Below are 13,368 nucleotides of genomic sequence, written 5' to 3'. Positions count from 1 at the left end.
AATAAGGAACTCTTTCGTGGCTTCAACCACTCTGATTGTGTGATAATGCTTTCTTTATATACCCTTTTCCCATTATTGTGTAAAAGTTAACATTAGTAAATATGGGCACTCTTTCTTTTTCTTCTATCTCTACTTTTCACATCTTTACTCTTGGAGTGTTCACACTTTAGTTTGGTCAAATTTTGACCAAGACCTCGGATAGAACATCTCGGTTCTGAAAGGTCTTAAATCGAAAGGTAATTAAATCTTCCCTAGTTTGGTTAAAATTTGTAGAACTCTTAGGTTTGAGAGATAACCAAAATACTCTATTCATTCACCAAAGATATGAATATATACAAGTGTACAAAGCATAGAAAAGGAAAATATAACAAAATATTTACAATAATGGAAAACCCTAACAATAGAATTATAACACGCCCCCCTCAAGTTGAAGCATATATGTTAATCATGCCCAACTAGTTACATAGATAATCTATACGTCTTCCATCCAATGCTTTCATGAAGATATCTCCTAATTGTTCTTCAGCCTTCACATATCCTGTAGATACCAACCATTGTTGAATTTTCTCACGTACAAAATGGCAATCAACTTCAATATGTTTAGTCCTTTCATGAAATACTGGATTAGACGTAATATGAAGTGCTGCTTGATTTTCACATCGCAACTTTGTTGGTGTGGTGATTTCAAATCCCAACTCAATAAGAAGCTGATATATCCAAATTAATTCACACACAGACTGTGCCATTACTCTATATTCTGATTCCACACTTGAACGTGAAATCACATTTTTCTTCTTACTCTTCCAAGAAATCGAATTACCACCACAAAAACACAATACCCTGAGGTTGATCTTCTATCTTCTTTAGATCATGTTCAATAGACGGTTGAGAAATATTCAATATTAGTATGACCATAATCCTTATATAATAAACCACGCCCGAGAGCAACTTTCAAATAACAAAGAATCTGTTCCAATACAACCCAATGATCAACTCTAGAGCATGACGTGTATTGACTAACAATACTTACTAAATAGGCTATGTTGGGTCGAGTCATTGTAAGGTAATTAAGTTTTCCCACTAACCTCTTATATCTTTTAGGATCTTTTAGTAATTCTCCATCTTTTGTGAGCTATAAGTTGGGCATCATTGGGGTACTACATGGCTTAACCTCTAGCTTCCCTATTTCAGTCAACAAGTCAAGTACATATTTTCTCTGCGATAATAAAATTCCTTTCTTGCTTCTTATTACATCAATTCCTAAGAAATATTTCAACATGCCCAAATCTTTTGTATGGAAATGACTATGAAGAAAGGTCTTTAGGGATTGGATACCTAAAACATCATCACCAATAATCACAATGTTATCCACATATACAACTAACAAGATAACGCCACCCTTAGATCTCTTAAAAAAGCTGAATGATCTGACGTGCTCTTCCACATTCCAAAGCTCTCAATCACCTGATTAAATTTACCAAACTAAGCTTGTGGGCTCTGCTTTAATCCATACAAGGATTTACAAAAGCGACACACCGTTCCATTCTCCCTCTGAGCAACAAACCCTGGTGGTTGCTCCATATATACCTCTTCATGAAGATCACCATGAAAAAATGAATTTTTAATATCAAGTTGATGTAAAGGCCAATTATTGATAAATGCTAATGAAATAAACAACCTCACAGATGCCATTTTTACTATAGGAGAAACAGTATCAACATCATCAATGCCATAAGTTTGTGTGTAGCCTTTCACTACAAGGCGCGCTTTTAACCGAGCAACAAAACAATCATGATTGACCTTAACTGCAAACACCCATTTGTAACCGATAACCTTCTTTCCTACCGAGAGAGAAACTAAATCCCAAGTACAATTATCATCTAAGACAATAATCTCCTCCACCATTGCGACACACCAACCAGGATGAGAAAAAGCCTCATGAACAGTTTTAGGCATGGATACAGACTCTAAGGATGCAATGAATGAACATGTGGAAGGCGAAAAATGGTTATATGAAACAAAAGTGGAAATAGGATGAGCACATGTACATTTACCTTTACGAAGAGCGATAAGAAGATCATCACTCATTTCTGGATCCAATGACGAAGAAAACTCTAGTATAGGGCATGGAATTGAAGAAGGTTGTTGTCGAGTATAAACCTTAACGATGGGTGGAAGGGTAGAGGTAGCCACTGATAAAGATGAATCAAGAAGAGGATGGAAGGAGAAATAACTGTGCGAACAAGAAAATAATCCTCTAATTTCTTATGCTCCCCCTGACTATTATTCGAAGAGAAGGAAGATGATGAAAAAAAATGAAGTATGTTAAAAAAAAACGTGACATCATGAGAGACGAAATATTTATTTAGACTAGGACAATAACTCCGATACCCCTTTTGAACACGGGAATAACCAAGGAAAATATATTTTAAGGACTTTGGATCTAGCTTGGTATGTTGAGGCCAAACATCCCGAACAAAGCAAGTACAACCAAATATTTCGAGTGGAATGAGAAATAAATGTTGCTTGGGTATAAAGTACGAAAAAGTATCTCACCCTTAAGAATGGAAGAGGGCATGCAATTTATTAAGAAACAAACTATGGAAACAACATCAGCCTAAAAAGATTTTGGTTCGTCTTCTGCTCGTAATTGACTTGTCAAGATTATTAGAAGTATAGGCGACATGTGCAGAGGGTGATGACACCCTCTGACCCTTATTCATCAATCTTCTATATTCACGTTTTGTATGGCCAGGTTTATGACATTAATAGTAAACACCTCCTAGATTTGATCTTTGGTTATTGGGATGATCTTTGAAGCTATTTGATTCAATCCTCTTATTACTTCTATAATCATTTGTGCACCCAATCAAAGCAGTACTAGAATCAGATGACATAACTGCTTGTGTCTTCTCGGTATGAAGTATTCGAGTGTAAGCTTCTTCTAACGATGAGATATTTAGCTTAAAAACACTTGATCTTTGGCCATCTCATATTTAGGTGCAAGACCTACTAAAAAACTCATGATAAACAACTTTTCACGTTGAGTCATTAAAACTTTTGATCTGTACTGATTGACATCAAGACATTGAATTCTGCACATGTATTTTTAACCTCCATAAAGTAGCTTGTTAGAGATTTTTCTCCTTGATTAGATTGATATAAAGTCTTACAAACATCAAACACTCTAGTAATATTCTCTTTCCTAGAATAAAAGAAATCCAAATATTCCAACCGTTCCTTGATTTGCTCGCAATGATTTACTAGTTCAACGATTTCACAGTCAATAGAATTCTTGATTTGTAGAAGCATTCTTGAATCATCCCGCCACCAAATTTTTTTATTAGCATCAATCGGTGGCTCTTATATGATGTGATCATCCATCTCCATGCTCCTAAAAAAGTGGCGAACATTTGATCTCCATGAACAGTAGTTGGATCCATTCAACTTGTGTTAAGTTACTTTTGACACCATAGGAACAATCTCAGACATGACTATTGATTACTTATTAGCCATTACCTAAAAAAAATAAACATTGAACAACAAAAAATCAAACCCTAATTTACTGAAGAGATGCCTTTACAAGCAGTGAGTATATCTATATATCCCAAACAAACACACCACCAAGAAAGTCAACAAAACTGAGGAAACCCACAGAAGACGAACCAAAATAGGAGGCGCACGCGCCTACACGCACCGGCGCATGGACCGACAGTAGAAGAGTAAAAGTGGCACGTGAGCCTCACACACTGGTCAGATAGAATCCGAACTTTGGGGTTCTGTAGATCGGCAGCGGGGCTCCTCGACGGACTGAGTGGTGTCGAAAAACTACAAGTGTACAAAGCATAGAAAAGTAAAATATATAAAATATTTACAATAATGGAAAACCCTAACAATAGAGTTATAACAAAATTGAACCAATCAATTTTGATTCGTTTCGGTTTAGATCGATTTTTAACTGATTTTTTCATGTGCATGGTAGTAACGGGAGAAATAGTCGAGAAAGAGAAGGAAAAGGCAAAGTGAGAGAGATGAGGATGAGAAACCGAGAGAAGAAGAAGCACAGAAGAGATGCTATGTAACAATTTCGAATGGGCATTTATCCTGATCATCTAGATGCTCCAATGGAGAAAAAAAGGCAAAGACTGGTGGCAACAAATGGTGGGCATGAGAAAGGTAGGGTTAAGGGCGTTGAAAAAACCTAATGACCCAAAAAAAATTCTGATAATTCCAACTCAATCCATACAGTAAGAGTAAATAGGGCAATATCTTGCGAATAATAAACAGGGCAAAATACACTTTTAGTAACGAAGATTTGGAGTTAATATTTATTTGATCTTTAAAATTTCAAAAGATACACTTTAGTCCATGAAATTTGAATAATAATTTTAAATGGTCCTTGGATCAATTTGACCGTTAATTGACTAACAGAAATTTGATTTGACTGGCGTACTTTGAAAGAGGTAGATAAATTTACTAATTTCATATTTCTTTTTAGATTGCATGGATTTTTTTCCATTTCTCTTTTTCTTCTTCAACCTTTTCATCCTTATTCTCGAATGATTGTCTTTCTTTGTTCCCATGCCTTCTATCATATTTTCCAAAAAATTTTTGATGGCCTTCATACTCTCACCATAAGATTCTCACCGTAGTGTCATTGTTCTACTGCAACTGGATAGAGGTTTTCCTTTTCATTCCCTATTGAAACAAATGGGATTATCACAAACTGCTTTCTCTGTAAATTAATACTTTGGTAACGAAGATACCTATTGAAAATTTTATTCCAAACTTAAAAGAGCACTTTCAATTATTTAATATTTTAAATTTCATAAAAAGAGAAAATCTTTTGAAAACTCCGTCTTCTTCTCATTGCAATACATCAACACCAAATTGAAACCAGATTCTTGAGGTAAGCTTATCTTCTTTTCCAAAAATTAACAATTTTAAAAAATTATTACTGCATATATATAATCTTAAAGAAACTTTCTGAATTCTCTTAAACTTTCCAATTTCCAATTCCATCTTTTAGTTAAACATTAAAAATCAATCAAACTTTATTTTTCCCTTTTCCACAAAACTTTCAATTTAACCATATCCTCCCCATGTTCTTCACCACTGCCGAAATCTAAAACACGGCCAAATCCATCGTCACAGGTCCATCACAATCTGTTTCTCCTAACGAGCTTGTGATTGGCTTGGGATGTTTCCACCATGGCCCAAATTTAGGATCAATGGTCTTGGAAGTGGAAGACAGCTGCCAAGATGAGTGCTTCTCCTTTGTCCACGTAGAAGGGATGCAAAAAAAATTAAGAACAAAACTTCTGTACTTTGCTTCTGCAATTTCGATTTTTCTCTAACCCTCTTTAATAGCGATTTTTGTTGAAGAAAGAAGAAGAATTCATGCAAGTCAGACAGAAGAAGACGACACAAGGATTCTTAATGTGGTTCGGTAAGCTTGGCCTACATCTATGAGAGGAGCTTTAGATTTCTGATTCTTAGAGGAATTACAGGGCAAAAATGAAATCAGATAAGTTCATTACTGATTTTCTCCCTTTTGATCCTTTATATACTTGGGATTTATAAGTTTGTTGAGAGATTAACAGAAAATAAATGATTGATTTCACTAAATTAGTTACGGCTTTACAAACTTCCACCTCGAAATCAACATTTAATTATTTAATAATCAGCTCCTCTTTTTTTTTATCTCTCTTCTTCTAACCATTTTCAGGTATCTCAAACCCGATAGTATTCGGACATTTTCGAATCTTGAGATGACGAACAGTCTTTATCAACATATTTGAGGCATTGTCTGAGGTATAAACTTTGAAAACTTCAATTTTTTCATCTTCTATTTGTTCTTTGATGAAGTGGTACTTTACATCTATATGTTTTGTATGATTATGATATTGTGGATTTTTAGATTGATGTATGGTACTCTAGTTGTCACAAAAAAATCTTCACTATTGTTTGTATGATACCATAGTCTTATAATAAACCTCTTAACCATGGGCCTTCCTTGACTGCTTCAGATAGAGCAATAGACTCTGCTTCAGTGGTAGAAAGGGATACCATTGATTACAGGTAATCTTTCCAACTTAGCACACAACTTCCAAATAGAAAAATGTATCCTGTTAGGGCCTTCTCCTATCGAGATCCCCTGCATAGTCTAAGTCAACAAAGCCAAATAATTCTGGTTATGAGTCAATGCTTTGTTTCTATAGAAATCTTGCTTCTTTATAACCTTTTAGATATCTAAGGATCCACTTGGTTGCCTCACAGTGCCTCTTTCCAGGGTTGGCCATGTATCTATTGACCAAACTGGTTGCATAAACTATGTCTGGTCTTGTTGAAATCATCACATACATGAGACTTCCCACTGCTTGGAAATAGGAAACTGTAGACATTAGTTTCTTATGTTCAATATTCTTTTGGTGAATTCTTTGCTTATAATTTGAAATGTTGTGCAATGGGTGTGTTAACTGTTTTTGCTTCTTTCATATGGAACTTGTAAATTAATTTCTCACAATACTTGACTTGACTGATGTATAATTCTTGCTCTTTTATGTTTTTTTATCTATGTCAATGCCTGGTATTCTTCTTGCACAACCCATGTCTTTCATTTCAAGCTCTGATTTAGGAGATCTTTTACTTGTTTCAACTCCTCTTTAGTACTCCCTTATAGAAGTATGTCATCCACATATAGTAACAAATAAACATAATTCTTAAAGGACTTGTAATTGATGTAGACACAACTGTCATACAAGCTTTTTAGGAAACTAATCTTAGTACGAAATCATCAAACCTTTTGTTTCAACACGTTGGGCATTGTTTTAGTCCATAGATGGACTTCTTAAGTAGGGAACAATGGTTTTCTTTCCCCTTGGCTTGGTAACCTTTAGGTTGACACATGTATATTGTCTCTTTCAAATAGCAATGTAGGAGTGCTATTTTGACATCAAGCTGATCTAGCTCTAAGTCCCGTTGTGCTACTAGGGAGAGAAGCATTCTGATTAGGGTTTGCTTAATCACTGGTGAGAATATCTCATTGTAGTCTATCCCCTGCACCAACCTAGCTTTAAATCTAGTTTCTTGTATATTAGGGATGCCTGTTTATATTTGTAGACCCACTTAAATGCAATAGATTTACAGTCCTTAGGAAGAGGAACTAAGTCCCAAGTTTCATTCTTCTTTAGGGATTCAATCTCCTCATTTATAGCTTCTATCCAGCTTCTTACATTAGCACAACTTATTGCTTCTTCAAATGTAGATGGTTCTAGTTCACTCACTTCCTTTGATGCATTTAATGCTAGATTGATATGATCAACTTCATACCTTGTAATTGGTACTGTAGTTCTCCTTTGCCTATCTCTAGCGAAGGAGTAGTTTCCAAGGTCTGGACCTTCTTGCTCAATTTCAATGGTTGTCTTTTCTTCTTCTTCTTCATGTTGAGACATTATACCACTAGTATTTTTAGAAATTGATCTTAAGAAATCTGAATTAGGAATAAAGGAGTGTTTCACCTCAATTTTATTTGTCAACTCTAGAGGTTTTTGTTCAGGGACATTACTTTTCTGCATAAACATTTCATTTTCCCTAACAATGACATATTTGCTAGCCGCACACTTTCTTTCAATAGGATGCCATAGTCTGAAGCCTTTTCACCTTTAATGAACCCCATTATTATTTCAATTTTTTTTATTCAGATGAACAAAACTAATGCACCCAAACACCCTTAGGCTGTTTAGGTTAGGAGGATTCTTGGTCCACTTCTCTTTAGGAGTTAGTAGGTCTAGAGATGAATGGGGGCATCTATTGAGTGTGTAGACTGTATAGGAGGTTGCTTCAGCCCAAAATTTCTCTGGTAGGATGGCATTTGACAACAGACTTCTTACCCTTTCAAGTATGGTTCTATTCAGCCTCTCCACCACCCCATTTTATTAAGGTGTATACCTGACTGTTTTGTGTCTGAGAATCCAATGTTGTTAAAATGTTGAATTCTTCTACACAAAACTCAAGCCCATTATTTGTTATAAGGCATTTAACTTGACAGTTTGTTTGTTTTTCCATCATAATTTTTCATTATTTAAATTTCTCAAAGACGAAATCTTTAGTTTTAAGAAAATATATCCAATTCTTCCTAGAAAAACCATCAATGAAGGTTAGGAAGTACTTGGACCACTTAAAGATGGAATTGGTGAAGGACCTTATAGATCTGAATGTACATAGTCAAGGATTGCTTTGGTTGTGTGTTGAGCTTTAATAAAACTCTGTCTTGTGGTCTTCCCAACTACACAGTGATCACAAAAGGAAAGGTCTTGATGAACCCCTTTAGGTAGGATTCCTTAATTAGATAGAGTTTGAAGACCTTTAGCACTAGTGTGTGCAAGTCTTTTGTGCCATAAGTCTCCATCGGTAGGCTCCTTGTGAGTTACAACCAAAACTGATTGTACTTTATGAATACCTTAGACCACATACACACCACTTATCTTTGCTTCCTTGAACACTAGCTTGGAATCTTTCCAAACTTCATAATAGCCTCCTTTCCCTCTATATTTCTAGCCTATTTTTTCAAGTATGCCCAAGCATATTAGATTCTTTTAAGTTTGGGCATATGCCTAAAATTCCTTAAAAGTTTAACTGATCCATCTTCTAATTTAAGAGAAAAATGCCAATTATAGGACATGAGTTATTATTACCGATTTAGACAGAACCCCATCAATTTCCTTATAGAAATTAAACAAGTTCTTGTTGGGTGTCATGTGAAAGGAACACTCTGAATCTAGCACCTAATCAAGACTTTTTGCTGGATTTCAAGCTTTGCCCTTTGATTTGAAGTGGCTAAGGCATCTGAGTAGAAGAATGAGCTTTCTGGTTTTCATCTTTTGCTCAATTTTCCACTTTAAGGTTCTACAGTCCTTGATTAGATGTCCTAATTTCTTGCAATATTTGCATCTAATCTTAGACTTATCTTTATTCTCATCTATAGATGACTGTTTTCCCATTTCCTTCTTGTGATGCTTGTTCTTGCATTTCACAAACAAACCTTCAATAGTTTGTTTTTCTCTTTATTAGACATTGGCTCCATTTCTTTAGTTCTAAGAGCAGAAATGATAATATCAGTGGTAACTGAATCTCTCCCATATTTTTAGAGCTGTCTTTACATCCTTATACACTTCCAGAAGAGAATTAAGAAGTACAAATGCTTCATTGCTGCCTTTATTGAGTCATCTTGAGTTTTAAATTCTGTTGAGATCTTTTTAAAATCATCAAGGTTTTTTGTTAGGGTTTTGGATCAGTTCATCTTAAATGTAAAAAAAAAAAAATATATATATTTCCCTCCAGAACATTTTATTAGGAAGATCTTTGATTCATACAATTCATTTAACTTTGATCACATTTTAAAGGTAGTGTCTTGATCAATTACCTGTCAAAGAACACTGTCTGATAAACTTAAAACGAGAGTCCCATGTGCAATAAAGCCTTATGGGCTTTCTATTGCCCCAAAACAACCTTGATTTTAGCCTTCTATAGGTTGAAATCTCCTTTGCTATCGAATTTCTCAATGTCATACCTAGTAACTATCATAGTTGTGCTTCTTTACTTGCTTCTAAGCTCCAAAATTTATTTTCCTTTAAGTTCTTGAAGTTTTTGATTTGTTCTTGCGGTCTTTGTTACCAATTTGTTAGGCTTGGGATGTTTTCACCGAGGCCCAACTTTAGGATCAATGGTCTTGGAAGTGGAAGATAATTGTTAAGACGAGTGCTTCTCCTTTGTCCACGTAGAATGGATGTTTATCTCAAAAAAATTAAGAAGAAAAAACTTCTGTACTTTACTCCTACAATTTTGATTTCTCTCTAACTCTTTCTCTAATGGTAATTTTTGTTGAAGGAAGAAGAAGAATTCATGCAAGGCAGAAAGAAGAAGATACAAGGATTTTTAACGTGGTTCGGCAAGCTTGGCTTACATCCACGAGAGGAGCTTTAGATTTCTGATTCTTGGAGGAATTGCAAGGAAAAAATGAAATCAGATAAGTTTACTACTGATTTCTCCTTTTTGATCCTTTATATACTTAGTATTTAGAAGTTTGTTGAGAGATTAACCGAAAGTAAATGATTGATTTCACTAAAGTAGTTACAACTTTACAAACTTGATGTTGGTGGCGGTGTTTGTGCCCTAATAATTTCGTTTTGGTTCAATTTTTATAATTGTTACCATCAACACCTCATAATATAATTTCTTTTTCATTATTATTCACTTTCTATTATGTTTTCTAGTTGTAAAAAAGGGGAAAACAGAGAGAAGGGGAAGAGAGAAAGACATTCATCAGAGAAATGAGGAAGAAGAGATAGGAGAAAATGGAGAGGAATGGATGGGGGATAGAAATTAAACGAAATAATTAAAAAATCTATGTAATCTTAAAAATAATATATAATTAGTACAACTACCCACCACATCAAATTTCAGTTAGTCAACTAATGGTAAAACTAATCCAGGGAGCATTTAGAATTATTTTTCAAACCTCAAGGGATTAAAATGTATCTTTTGAAACCTTAAAGACCAAATAGACACTAGGGACCAAAAGCGTATTTTGCTCTAATAAATAAATAAAAAACCTAAATAACTTCTCAAATAAATTCTCTCATCATTCTTCATGAAACCCTAAGAAACAAATAAATGGCAAAGTGGAATTGTTGGCTTTTTGGGCCAAAATTTTAAATTAATTAATATTTTGATGATAACAAACTTGCTTTTATTCATTATCAAATTTGAGTGTTTGAAGTACCTATTATGTAGAGCTTGGAACAATGGTTCCAATGCAATTTCAATCGCTCAAATCGGTATTCAAATGAAGAAGATATGGACGAAACAAGCTTAATAAAAAAAATTCTGAGTTAATGACGTGGCAATTTTTTCCCCATAAAAGTGGACCAATTGTAAGGTACCACTTGGAGTAATGGAGAAGTGACATACGGTGGACTTTTGATTTTTAGATTAGTTTTAAAAAGAAAATGGATTTAAAAAGAAAATAAACTTAATATTATTTTATGTTTTTGCCTAACGGCTAGTTTTGGACGCATAAGTATTTGCTTTTTGTAGGGATTTAAAAGAAATGCTTTCAATATATATATATATATATATATATATATATATACACTACGTTATGTTTGTGTCTAACTATTGAGGTCGATGCCCTAAATCTCGTAGGGTCCTATAGTTTGTAAATATATTGAACAAACTCATTGTTTATTTAATAAAATATATGATATTTTATTCAAACTCATTGTCTATTTAATAAAATACATTGTATTTTATTTGCATTAACCACAAACTAATAAACTAACATACAAGGTTATCTTGTAACTTAAGCATGTAGGCAGAGACATATGGGTGGATCATGTTTAAGTGATAACCTAAATGGTCTATAGTAGATGGATAAGGTGGGTACCTTATCTTGGTGACACTACGAGTATGACCCGCTTTGTAAGTGTTACAATTGTTGTAAAGTACTACAAAGGATATGATTCTGATCATTCATGTATAGACATGTGAGCAGGGATCTTTTATATAAAAGAGTTTATATAAAACCGGACCACGAAATGTTTAGTCTCATTATATAACACCATTCATAATAGAGACTTACATTTCACCAGGATGATCATAGGTAATATGACCTACATCATAAGTGAGTGTGAACTCCTACCTATAAGAGCGGTTCTTTGATTTGTATGGGTGAGAGTGGCTAGATCGCCGACTCAACATGCCTACCATTTTGGGGATTCGTCTGATTGTGGAGCTAGGAACACACCTAAAGAAATTCACTCTTTCCCTGAGGTAGGGGTAAGTAGATAAATTTTGGGACTTGAACAATGTGGCGCCACATCCTCTCTTGGCCCGAGAGGGGTTTAATCATAGTTGGACTATGATTACTTAAAAAGTTAGATGTAACTACAGGGGCAAAATAGTTATTTAACCCAGCTGTATTTACGAGTAATTTGTGAAGGGTCATCGTACTGTTGATTGATTATATCCAATGGACACAAAAATATATTTGTAGTACGAAGAGTGTAGCTGTTGATCTTTAGTGGAGTGCTCGATAGTTAACGGATGACGAATAATTTAATTAAAGAATTTGATTAATTATTCATGTACCGTTCGAGCTTCAAGCTATAGGTCCATGAGGTCCCCTTGGTAGCTTAATAGGATTAAATGAGAATCAATTTTTAGATTAATTTGAATTGTTCAAATTAATAAAGGGATTTAATTATATATGATATAATGAAGTTATTTTAATTATATGTGATATAATTATTATAATGTATTTGATACACTATAGCTTAATTGAGAGGAAATAAATATTTGAATATGATTCAAATATTATTAATATGAATTGGATTCATAATTGTTAAATTTAATATAAATATGATTTATATTAAATTTCACTTCCATCAGAAAGAAAAGAAAGTATATGTTATATTGTATGTGATACAATATTAAAACTATAGGTTATATTGTTATATTGATATAATATATAATTTAATATATATATATATATATTATACGATAAGTTAGTTATTATTATTAGTATATTTATATATATTAAATATAATTTTTAAAAAAATAAAAATGAGAGAGAGAGTTACAACTCCTTCCCCTTTTTCTTTGGGTGGTTGTTGTATTTGGCTTTTGAAAGACAGTAGAAAGTCTCCCTCTTTGCTACTCTTCATTTTTTGATAGGGTGAGAAAGACAGAATCATTCTGAAAGTTTGAGTTGGTGAACAATCTCACTTCTTCCTCCTCTCTACTAAAAATCCCCCATTCCAAAATAGTCAGAGCCCACCATTCCTGGGTGCTCTTCTTGAGAATATCGAGGAAGCCTACGTGGTTGTGTTCGGATCTTGATCGAAGGATTCTTGAAGATGGTCTTCATAGATAAGGATTTCTGAAACCCAAAGTTTTTCTTTTGTTAAAGCATGCTGTAATTTATAGAAATACATATCTTGTTCGTTATTTACTATAAAGATTTACATTCAATGAAAAACGGGATTTGGGATAATCTTGCTTCCCCTCAAGATTCCTTTCAATTGGAATCAGAGCCCACCACTCCCAAGTCTATCATTACCACTCCCAAGTCTATCAATACCACTCCCAAGTCTATCAATGATAGACTTTTACCAATGATATGGTATATCACTGATAGACTCCTACCAATAATATGGTTTATCACTGATAGACTATTTAAATTTGGTCATATTTGTAATTTTTTTACATTATATTATATCTGCTAATACTTTTTGTCTAATGTCTATATTTACAACTGTCCTAATTTATAATGATTAGAATGATGCGTTTTTCCTTATTTTTATGTTT

General features: G+C 33.9%; 1 long non-coding RNA gene across 2 annotated transcripts; it reads left to right on the top strand.

Moving 5' to 3' along the window:
* The first annotated feature begins 4,546 nt into the window (after positions 1-4,546).
* On the top strand, positions 4,547-10,252 carry LOC120082522. 2 transcript variants are annotated; one of them, XR_005483201.1, is made up of 4 exons: positions 4,547-4,909; positions 5,155-5,449; positions 5,729-5,814; positions 9,889-10,252. It is a non-coding gene; the product is annotated as an uncharacterized LOC120082522 (long non-coding RNA). The 2 variants fall into 2 exon arrangements; XR_005483200.1 differs by lacking the exon at positions 4,547-4,909 and having other exon boundaries at positions 4,931-5,449.
* Positions 10,253-13,368: the final 3,116 nt, after the last annotated feature.

Source organism: Benincasa hispida, chromosome 8 (assembly GCF_009727055.1).
Source record: "Benincasa hispida cultivar B227 chromosome 8, ASM972705v1, whole genome shotgun sequence".
NCBI lineage: Eukaryota > Viridiplantae > Streptophyta > Magnoliopsida > Cucurbitales > Cucurbitaceae > Benincasa > Benincasa hispida.
The sequence above is the reverse complement of the archived record's forward strand: the minus strand, read 5'-3'. Positions and strand labels throughout refer to the sequence as shown.